The 10,219-nt window shown below is 31.9% G+C and overlaps 2 long non-coding RNA genes across 2 annotated transcripts; both read left to right on the top strand.

Moving 5' to 3' along the window:
• Positions 1-3,334: 3,334 nt before the first annotated feature.
• LOC123919574 lies at positions 3,335-6,689 on the top strand. The gene is made up of 3 exons (XR_006813274.1): positions 3,335-3,476; positions 3,570-3,695; positions 6,345-6,689. It is a non-coding gene; the product is annotated as an uncharacterized LOC123919574 (long non-coding RNA).
• A 628-nt stretch (positions 6,690-7,317) lies between these two features.
• Positions 7,318-9,857, top strand: LOC123923601. The gene is made up of 3 exons (XR_006814430.1): positions 7,318-7,478; positions 7,571-7,691; positions 9,314-9,857. It is a non-coding gene; the product is annotated as an uncharacterized LOC123923601 (long non-coding RNA).
• The last annotated feature ends 362 nt before the right edge of the window (positions 9,858-10,219 follow it).

Raw genomic sequence — 10,219 nt, 5'->3', positions numbered from 1 at the left:
ACAGATTTTATTGCCCTGGAAAAAAAATCATGATTGTCTTAATTGAATACCACAAGATTTATTTAACTTTTGTAATATTCTTAATTGAATACCACAAGACTTTTTTATTATAAAAAAGTCTTTTGAAATCCATTGAAATCTCAATCCAATACACCCCCCTAATATTTAAAGAAATTCTTTCCTAGGCACAGTGCTTATAAATGACACATGTTGAGCACGAGAAACACTTTCATAAGAAAAAATACAAACTTTCAAATTTAGGCACACATACATACCTAAATAAAATTTAAAGATAAAAAGATTAATTGATGTTGATTGATATGACAAAATTAGTTATGATTTAGTTTTTATCTTTGATGTGTGCGTACCTATATAAAAAAGATTTAGGGTTGTGCTTGTAGTAAAATTTCTCGTTGAGCACACACACATAAATTTAAAAAATGACCTAGGAACAATTCATTCTCACTACCAATTGGGCTAGTAGCTCGATTGGTAGTGTGGGAATGCATTGAACACGTACTTGAACCCTAGGGTATGTGGTTCGATTTCCACGAAAGACAAAAACGCCACTAGAAAGGGGGTGGAGAAGATCGTGAGGTAAATCATGGGAATTGCCTACTAATATGTACAAAAGGGGTCTGCGTTGTTACATCGTCCACAAAAAGAAGAATATAAGTCATGTGTGTGTCTTTCCGGTAGATAAATAGAGAGCATGTTCGACAAATTGTTTGTACCATGCTCATGGAGCTTGCTTGAGCCCATAAAACCCAAAGGTTGATGCATATACATTGTTTTCTTTGAGTTTACCATGTAGAAAAACATTCTTGATGTCTAACCAATGAATTGACCATGCTTTTGATAAGGAAAGACTCGGTACTATTCAGATGGTGGCTGGTTTAACACCGGACTGAAAGTCTATCCATAATTTAGATCGATAAAGCATTTGTCGTCGTGGTGGATAATGGAGCTACCATGTTCTAAATGAAGAAAATTTTACATGATTTTAGGTGATATTATGCTGGTAAATCTCCTCTTAACCAACACAGTGTTCTGCATAAATCTGTAACACATAATCCAAAACAACAAAAGATAAAGGTTTTGTGTTACCTAATATCTAATATAGAGAAACATGAGAAAGCAAAAGAGAGTTACCATAAATGTGATCATATGATCTAGTCTAGAAGCAAGAACCAAGAGTCAAGAAGAGACAAAATGGTAAAACACATAGTAGGATTACCATAAGAATGTAGGCAATGGATGTGTATAACTATTTTGATGCTCGATACCTTGGACAAGAAGCGATTCAGTGCTGACAAGACAAGAGTGATAGAATGCTACGATGGAGGGCTGCATAGACAAAGTATCATTGTTGTGCACTAGATGAATGAACACAAGAGGATGGTTGTAGGGATGGCAACGGGTGCCCACGAGTGCGGGTTTTACACTACCCAAACCCAAACTCGAAATCACCACTCGAACCCAAACCCAAAGGTTGTTCGGGTGGCAAAACGAAACCCACACCCACATCCATTGGGTTCTGTTGGGTCATCACGAGGGGCAGTCGGGGGATCATCCACATTGGGTTCAAGAACAACTCTACAAGTGAGTTGGACACCACACTCTTACCCAAAACTTTAAGGTGTAAGGTTTATGGGTCCTCTCACTTATAAAGTGTTCAACCTCCATTTTCTAAGCAATGTGTGACTTAACTCACTCATACTTGCCACAACAATCTCCCTCTCAAGTGTGAGTCCATCCATTCTTGGATATGCTCCCCCTCAAGCGGAAGCTTTCTTCATCCTACACTTGTACCGCCGTTAGCCACACTACTCAATGAGACCTGCCGCCTAACCACGTGTCAGGAAGACTTTCGATACAAGGAGTCGGTTCCACCCTTCGTCGAACCATCAACTTTGATACCACTGTTGGGTACATCACGAGGGGGCAGCCAGGGGATCATCTACATTGGGCTTAAGAACAACTTCACAAGTGAGTTGGACACCACATTTTAACCCAAAACTTTAAGGTGTTAGGTTTATGGGTCCTCTCACTTATAAAGTGTTCAACCTCCACTTTTTTAAGCAATGTGGGACTTAACCACTCTCACACTTGGGTTTGGGTTTTCCAGTCATCCCTACATAGTTGTATAACTTATGAAATTTAGTGCACCTTAGATCAATGAAGTACCTAATTGCCATTAGCCTTTTTGCCACACGTAAACTGTATGTTGGTATAACAGTTTTATAGCTAAATGGTTGAGGTTAGGACCTCTCATTGTTGCTAATATGGCTTAACTTGTTGACTCTGTTGGAATTTAATGTAGCGAAATTCAATCTGATATTTTTCATATGACTAGTAAATTTCTTTCTTAGTATTAACTCACAAACCTACTGAACAATTCTTGATTATTTATATACAAGCAAACTTTGCTAGAAATAAGTGTTGTTTTCATGTTATTTACAATTTAAATAGAGAATAATCTTTTTTATTAGGGGTCATTTTTAATATTCGAGCAGGATCTCCAAATAACTCTACATCATTCTAAAATATGAGTTTCATAAAGATATATTTTATTGAGAATTAATAAGCTAGAGAGAGTGTTTATAGTAAAAGTGGTACCTAGCTAATAGGTACTCAATTTTTCTTTTCTCCAATACCTAATAGGTATTAATGCTTAAACCTTAAGATATATGCATTAGAGATGGTCTTGCACTTGGTGCGATTTTTATATGCCTAACCTGATTAAAGATGAATTTAGGGTTGCCTTTGAATAGATTTTGCTGATTGATGAGTTTTTGTTTGTTGTCTTTGTCATCCATGTATTCTTTTTCAAATTTTCTCTTCACCAAGGTTTTATCCCATTGATTTTTCTTGGTAAGATTTTTAACGAGACATAATTTTTTTCTCACATTGTGTGATTTTTAATAGGGAGACACAATTTTTTCCTTTGTATTTAATTTCTTTTTATTTAATAAATTTTTTTAGGGTGCTGTAAATAATAAGTGACTTAATTTACAGGAAGTACCAACATAGTTGAAATGTCATAAGGATCATATAATGCATTTGTATTATATCACTTTATAAAAATATAGTTTTCTTTTCCTCTCCCTATTATGAAAGGCTAGATAAGAAATAAAATATAATAATGAAAGGTCGGTGAACAAAAATTAACTCTTATTACAAGAAAAATTATACGATGAGATATATTCTATAAACTAAAAAGTCAAATATGATTCATCCTTATACTTTATAGACATTTGATAATTATTTTAATTTTATAAAGAAGGATTTCTTACAACAATTTAATTGACGTAAACATATATAACAAGAGATTTTTTCAATATAAAATGATCAAAACATTTAATATTTGTTACATGCAAAGGTAAAAAAAAGAATGGCTAAAACTTTCAAGTTTGTTTATGTTGTGATGCTTTTTATTTCCCTGATTCTCATTATAAGAGCTGATCCACCTCTACGTAAGCTCATTCTCATAATATTTCTTTTTAGTTTTATACACAATCTTTCACCTGTTTTAGTGATATTTCTTTTATTCTTATTTTACATTACAGAAAAATGTTCGACTGACAAAGATTGCAAACCGGGTTGGATTGACCATTATACGCCTGGTGGTGGTTACAAGACATGGTCAAAACCCTTATGCATTGATGGAACTTGTCGCCATTATTTTTGATCAGGTTTGGTCCTAACATGAGCTATATAGCCAATGATTATTAGCATATATTAAATGATTTCAACTTTTCACACCCCTTGAATATACTCGGTCATCCCCTGAAATTATCAAATTATAACCCTCTTCCATTTTAGGAAGCGAGCATTTTTTCGCACGTTAAGTAGCGAGTGTCAAATTTTTAGCTCAAATCCACCCCCTAGAATGAAAAAAGGAGTGCGTATTCTAGAAAGCGAACTCAGCTGCAGTTTGCTATCTAGGAAGCGAACTCAGTTGCAGTTTGCATTCTAGAAAGCGAACTCAGTTGCAGTTCGCATTCTAGAAAGCGAACTCTTTTCCCCCATTTTTGCTATTTACATTCACTTTCTAAGTAGCGAGAGGGGTAAAATGAGGTTTTCAGGGGGTGACCATGACTGCCGGGAGCGCCAGAAGTAACGTTCATATTAAATTCAGCAACAAAAATAAAAACTTTTTATATAGTGTATTTTAGATTAGATTTGGCCCAAGTACAAACAACAAAGTTTCTATAGTATTTATCATTTTAATTTGGCCTACCGGAGTATTGTACTATATATCCTTAGAATGCTACTCTTTCAACCCCAAGACTCTTTTTATTTTTCGAAAATTTAATTCTATCCTTGAAAAAAAATTCGGAACGCAAAAATCAAAGTTTTTTCGAGTGCAAATTCAGAAAAAATTCGAAGAACTGAAACCGGAGTTTTTTCAAGCAAAAAAAAATGCGGTAAACAGAGATCGAAGTTTTTATTGAAGGATAAAAAAAAAGAAATCCAGGGGATAAAGAAACATGGGGTCCGGAAGAGTATCTTTCATAATGTATCGTATCTTGATTCCGTTGTTTCTTAAGGATGAGGTTCGCCCTGTTTGTCGCAAAGCGTGTCTTGATACTTTTGGGGAGCATGCAGCTCATTGTAGGGACCTTCTAGGCTTCAAATACAGGCATGACCTAGTCAGAGATATGCTTTTTGATATTTTTAGGCGTGCCAGAATTTCTTTGAAGAAGGAAGCACCGAGAAACTTCTTGATTGACCCACAAGAAGGGAAATCGACACTTCAACATGCTGATGTTCTTGTGTTTGGATGGATGAGAGGGAAACATGCTTGTGTAGATTTGACTAGGGGGTGGAGATTTTACTATGGGACGGGAAACCCTTAAAGCTCTTCAAGTGATGGTCAAACATAAGATAGCGTGCTCTGACAATCAACATGTTTTTATACCGTTTGCATTTGACACTTTTGGCTTTCTAGCATCTGAGGCTGTAAACCTTCTGAAAAGAGTTCAAAGGGTCATGCACAGTAATATTGTGTCACCTAGGTCTATGAATGTAGTTTTTCAAAGATTAGGTTTTTCTATACATAAAGGTCTAGCGACGCAACTTGTTGCATGTCTTCCCTTTGTTCATGTGTAATTATAGAAATACTAATTTATAATTATTTATAAGTTTGTACATTCAGTATATGTAGTAGTAGAGACTAATAGAGAATAGATTAATCTACATGAACTTAGCTCAGTTAACAGGAATATCATATCGCATTTTATATGTCGAGATCGGAGTTCGAACTTCAAACACCCAACTTATTATTTTTAAGGATGAAATTTCTAGTCATTAGGCTACCTAAAAAAAATATTAGATAGCTTTATTTGTAAAAGCAATCAATATGTGGTTTGTACACAAGGTATATATGAAGTTGTAGAGAGTTAATTATTGAGGTCAATTTGTAAAATCGTCCGGAGGTGTAAAAATAGTTCTAAGAATGATAGTATCAAAATTGGTTTGGTGGTGATTAACATTAAACTTGGTAGGAAGGATTACGGTTCGATCCTCCACAACTGCGATCGGGAGGAGGACCCGGAATCACTTGATACCACAATTGACCCCAAACCAGATTAGTGAAAAAAAAAAGTACTCTATGTACCTAAAAAAAAGTTGCTCTTGAAAAGACCCAACAGAAGGGTTGATCTTGAGGATGTATGTATTGCGTATAATTTTATCAGGAACAATATTGAGACGGAGTCACCCCTATGATCATCAAGGATGATGCTCTGTTGATACATTGTTTATGATGTACCTAACTCGTGAAATCATGTTATGGTATTAACAAATTTCTTACGAGAATTATAGGGTGATATTTGTTTGTATTTTATTGTCTTAATTGAAGTTTTGATTCCCTTATTTTTATTATTTTGCAGAATTATTGGTTCCCCTATTTTAAAACTTGACAGTTTTGATCCCTCTATCAAATATTTTGTCTAAATTATGACGATACAGTGTTTTAAAGTCAGTTTATAAAGGAATTTTCTTAGAATTTCATCGATATTGGTATTTTCTCATCATCAGATTATATACCACATCGTTTAAGACATATTATATTGTCAATTTATAATTAAAAATTATGATAGAGGGACCAAAACTGTCAGGTTTTAAAATAGGGAGACCAATTCTGCAAAATTATGAAAATAGGGGATAAAAAATACAATTAAGCCTATTTTATTTTGTGAAACATGCATAGTAGGTTGTTTAACTTGCAAGGGAAGTATTAAATAAATGGACAGTGAAGGGTGTTGTTTTTCTTTGACAGACTATGTTCTAGGGTAACCCTAACTTCTATATGTTTTTCTTTTATGAATTATATGCAGCAAGTGATCGATCCTTAAAACAAGACAAAAATAGTACTATAAGGTGTTTGTTCACAAGAATAAAGTGCAGCATTATTCTCTCACGTATGCTAGTGTTTTTTTTAGAGTTTGTTGGATTATTTTGTAACTTTGATATTGTTACATCAAGGTCAGGTTGGATCTAAGAAATTATTATGTATGTTTATAAGGATAATTGTAAGGCTCTATGAAGTCAAAATACTTTATTTTAGCTATAGCTAGCTAGAGTAAGGGTAACTATCTATTTTGTGTCTTTAATAATATCATTTGTCTATTTATCATTTTTAATATTGGTAAAAATAAAAATATTCCTATATTGTGCCTGCATTTTATTTTGATCTCTCATAAATTGGCAAATGATTTCCTTATCATAAAATGTTTAGAGTACTGCTAAATGGTACGATACAAATTGCCTAAGAAAAGCAAGAATATATATGTGTCCTGTTTTAGATGAATCAAAAGGAATAGAACGGAAATCATGCTGAAATCATGCAGTGTCTTGGTATTAATACATGGTCCAGATCAATTCGCGTGTTTCGTTTCGTAATAATAAGCATTAATCAAATGTTTATGGAAGTGACTTAATCTTTGTTAGACCAAATTAGTTCAAGTACTCTACACAAAGAAGCTTATAATGCACCTTAAGAGTTAAGATCAAATTTTAGAAGCTTGCTATTTAGACGACATATACATATAATCATTGGTAATAGGACTAAGAAGTACAATGCGTAATTGTTACATCCAAAAGAGAAAACAATGTAATATAATGAAAGGCTAGTGAACATAATTTTTTTTGAACAACCGGTGAACATAATTTAACTCTAATTATAAAAAAAATTATTCGGTGAGATCTATTCTATGAGCTAAAGAGACAAAATGATTTATCATTGTACTTTGGAGACATTTAAAAATCATTCTAATTTTAAAAAGAAAAATTTCTTGCAACAACTTAATTGACATAAACATTATAAATGGTTTTTACCGTATAAAATGATCAACACATTTAATATCTGTTACATACAAAGGTGAAAAAAATGGCTGAAACTCTCAAGATTGTTTATATTATGATGCTTTTGTTTTCTCTAATTCTCATTATAAGAGCTGATCCACCTCCACGTAAACTCATTCTCATAATATTTCTTTTTGGTTTTATACACAATTTTTCACCTGTTTTAGTGATATTTCTTTATTCTTATTTTACATTACAGAAACATGTTTGACTAGGAAAGATTGCAACAGGGTTTTTCCTATCAATGCCAATGGTCAACCCATGATATCTTATCGACCCTTGTGCTTAGCTGGTCGTTGTATCGATTTGGCAAATTTGAGGTTTGGTCCTAACATGAGCTATATAGCTATCATTATTACCATAGATTAAATTCAGCAACAAAAGAAAACTTTTTATATAGTGTGTCTTAGATTAGATTTGTCCCAAGTACAAACAATAATTGTCATGTTTGTTTCAGATTTTTCTTCAAAAAAATTTATTTTTTTTATTTTATTTATGTTTGTTTTGGATTTTTTCAAAAATTATTTTAGTAAAAAAATCATTTTTTTCATCAAAATGAGAATTTATTTTCAATAGCTTTTATCAAAATACATATTTTTTACCATTCACCATCTTAAAAAAATAGATTTTAATGATTGTAAACAAACGACCAATAGCTTTAAATTTTTTTTCAAAATCTCTACAAAAAAATGATTTTTTTGAAAATGGTTTTTTTTCAAAAAAAAAAATCATTTTTTTTTTTAAATCTCAAACAAACATGCCCAAAGTTTCTATAGTATTTACTCCCTTCGGTCCTATATATATAAAAAAAAAGTTTAATTTCTAGATTCATTATCATTCTAGAAATTAAACTTTTTCTTATATATATATATATGACTGAAGGGCAGAGGCGTCTTCGGGTTTTAGGACACTCTGTGCAAAATATAAAAATGACCACTTAATATAAAAAATTTAATTTTTTTTTAAAAAAAAAACTGTCGATTTAAATTGTGTATAATATAAAAAAAAATCATTTTTATTCTTGTAAACATATAGATTATCAATATTAAACCAACATGCATTACATCAAATGTCATAAGAAATACAAAATAATTATCTTTGTATATAACGTCAAAAAGGAACCTCCTAATCTAAGTTTAAATTTTATGCAAAGATTAAAATGGACTAAAACTATATTTACGAGTATAAATAACTAATTTATTGATACTCATATGATATTATATGAACATTAACAATATATAACTATTAGTTTATAGGGCCTAAAAATTAATCTATTAATATACATATGACATTTTATAGGTATAAATATTATATAAGTAATATTATAGAACCTCAAAATTTTGAGGCCCGATGCCGTCGCACACCTCGCACATGTGTGCAAGCCGCCACTGCTGAAGGGAGTACTATCATTTTAATTTAACCTCAATAAAATTGTTTATAAAAATACTAGTTTACAAGTTTGTACTTATACGTAGTGGTAAAGAATAGATTAGTTCTTATAAACTTAGTTCAGTAGGTAGAGACTGCTTTTATATATAGGTGTCGGGATTCAAACCCTATTATTCACTAGTCACTAGCTACCTAAACAAAAATAAAAAGAGAATAGATTATATAGCTTTATTTGTAAAAAGCTTTGTACACACGGTATATATGGAGTTGTAGAGAGTTAGTTATCGAGGTCCATTTGTAAAAAAAATCAATGTAATTAAAATTCATCATAATTGTAGATAGAATTGCATGCATAAGGAACAACATGTATAGGTACACAAACATTCCATTTGACATACATATTATATGTACACCTTATAGATGGTCTGATGTTTTGAATGTATCTATGTGTGTTTGTTTCTATCCACCGCAATTGTTAAACCAATTTAAGTTATTTGGAAATTATCTCAAACCATAACTTCTAATATGTTTTTCTTTTATGAATTATATGCAGCATGGATCCTTAAAACAAGATTAAAATAGTACTTTCAGGTGTTTGTTCACAATAGAGAGGATTGAGATGATTGGATCATCTCCTTCACTCTCCTCTCCATCTCTCTCAATCCTCTTTATTTTTCTCTTAATTTCAATCTCTCTCTTCAATAAAAAAATTTAAAATAATAATGAGAGAGAGTGAGATTAAGAGAGAGATAGAGAGGATTGAGAGAGATGGAAAGGAGAGTGAATGTGAAGGAGAGGATCCAAATCCCAAGAATAAAGTGCATCATTATTCTCTCACCTATGCTATGATGTTTCTTAAAGTTTATTTTGGATTATTTTGTAAGTTTCAATTGTGTTGTAAGACTTTGATTTTGTTGCATCAGGGTTAGGTTTAATAATATGGTCTTGACTTATTTCGTTGGATCGTAAAAAAAAAATATGTATGTTATTCATTTTAAGGATAATTGTAAGGTTCTATGGAGTCAAAATACTATATTCAATATTGTATAATTTATGTATTTCACATAATATTTTATTACCATTTTTAATTTAATTTATTTTTTACTACTCTTATTAAAAAAAAGTTAACTATTGTTTGGGACTGAACCATGCCGATTCTCGCTTTGTACATGGTCACCTCATTCTAGATCTGGTCAACCTACTCACTGGCCCACAGACGAACCATTGTAAGACCCTTTATCTTAGCTATAGCTAGAGTAAGGGTCACTATCTATTTTGTGTCTTTAATATGTATTACATCCGTCCCAAAATATAAGCAAAAATTGGTCAATAAAAGTTGATGAATTTGGTTTAAAATTTAGTCCAGATACATTCACTTTTGTTGACCCATTTTTCTTATATTTTGGGACGGAGGGAGTATTTTTTGTCTATTTATCATTTTTAATATTGGTAAAAATAA

This window comes from Trifolium pratense, linkage group LG4 (assembly GCF_020283565.1).
Source record: "Trifolium pratense cultivar HEN17-A07 linkage group LG4, ARS_RC_1.1, whole genome shotgun sequence".
NCBI lineage: Eukaryota > Viridiplantae > Streptophyta > Magnoliopsida > Fabales > Fabaceae > Trifolium > Trifolium pratense.
Note: the sequence above shows the minus strand (reverse complement) of the source record. Positions and strands in the feature narration are given on the sequence as shown.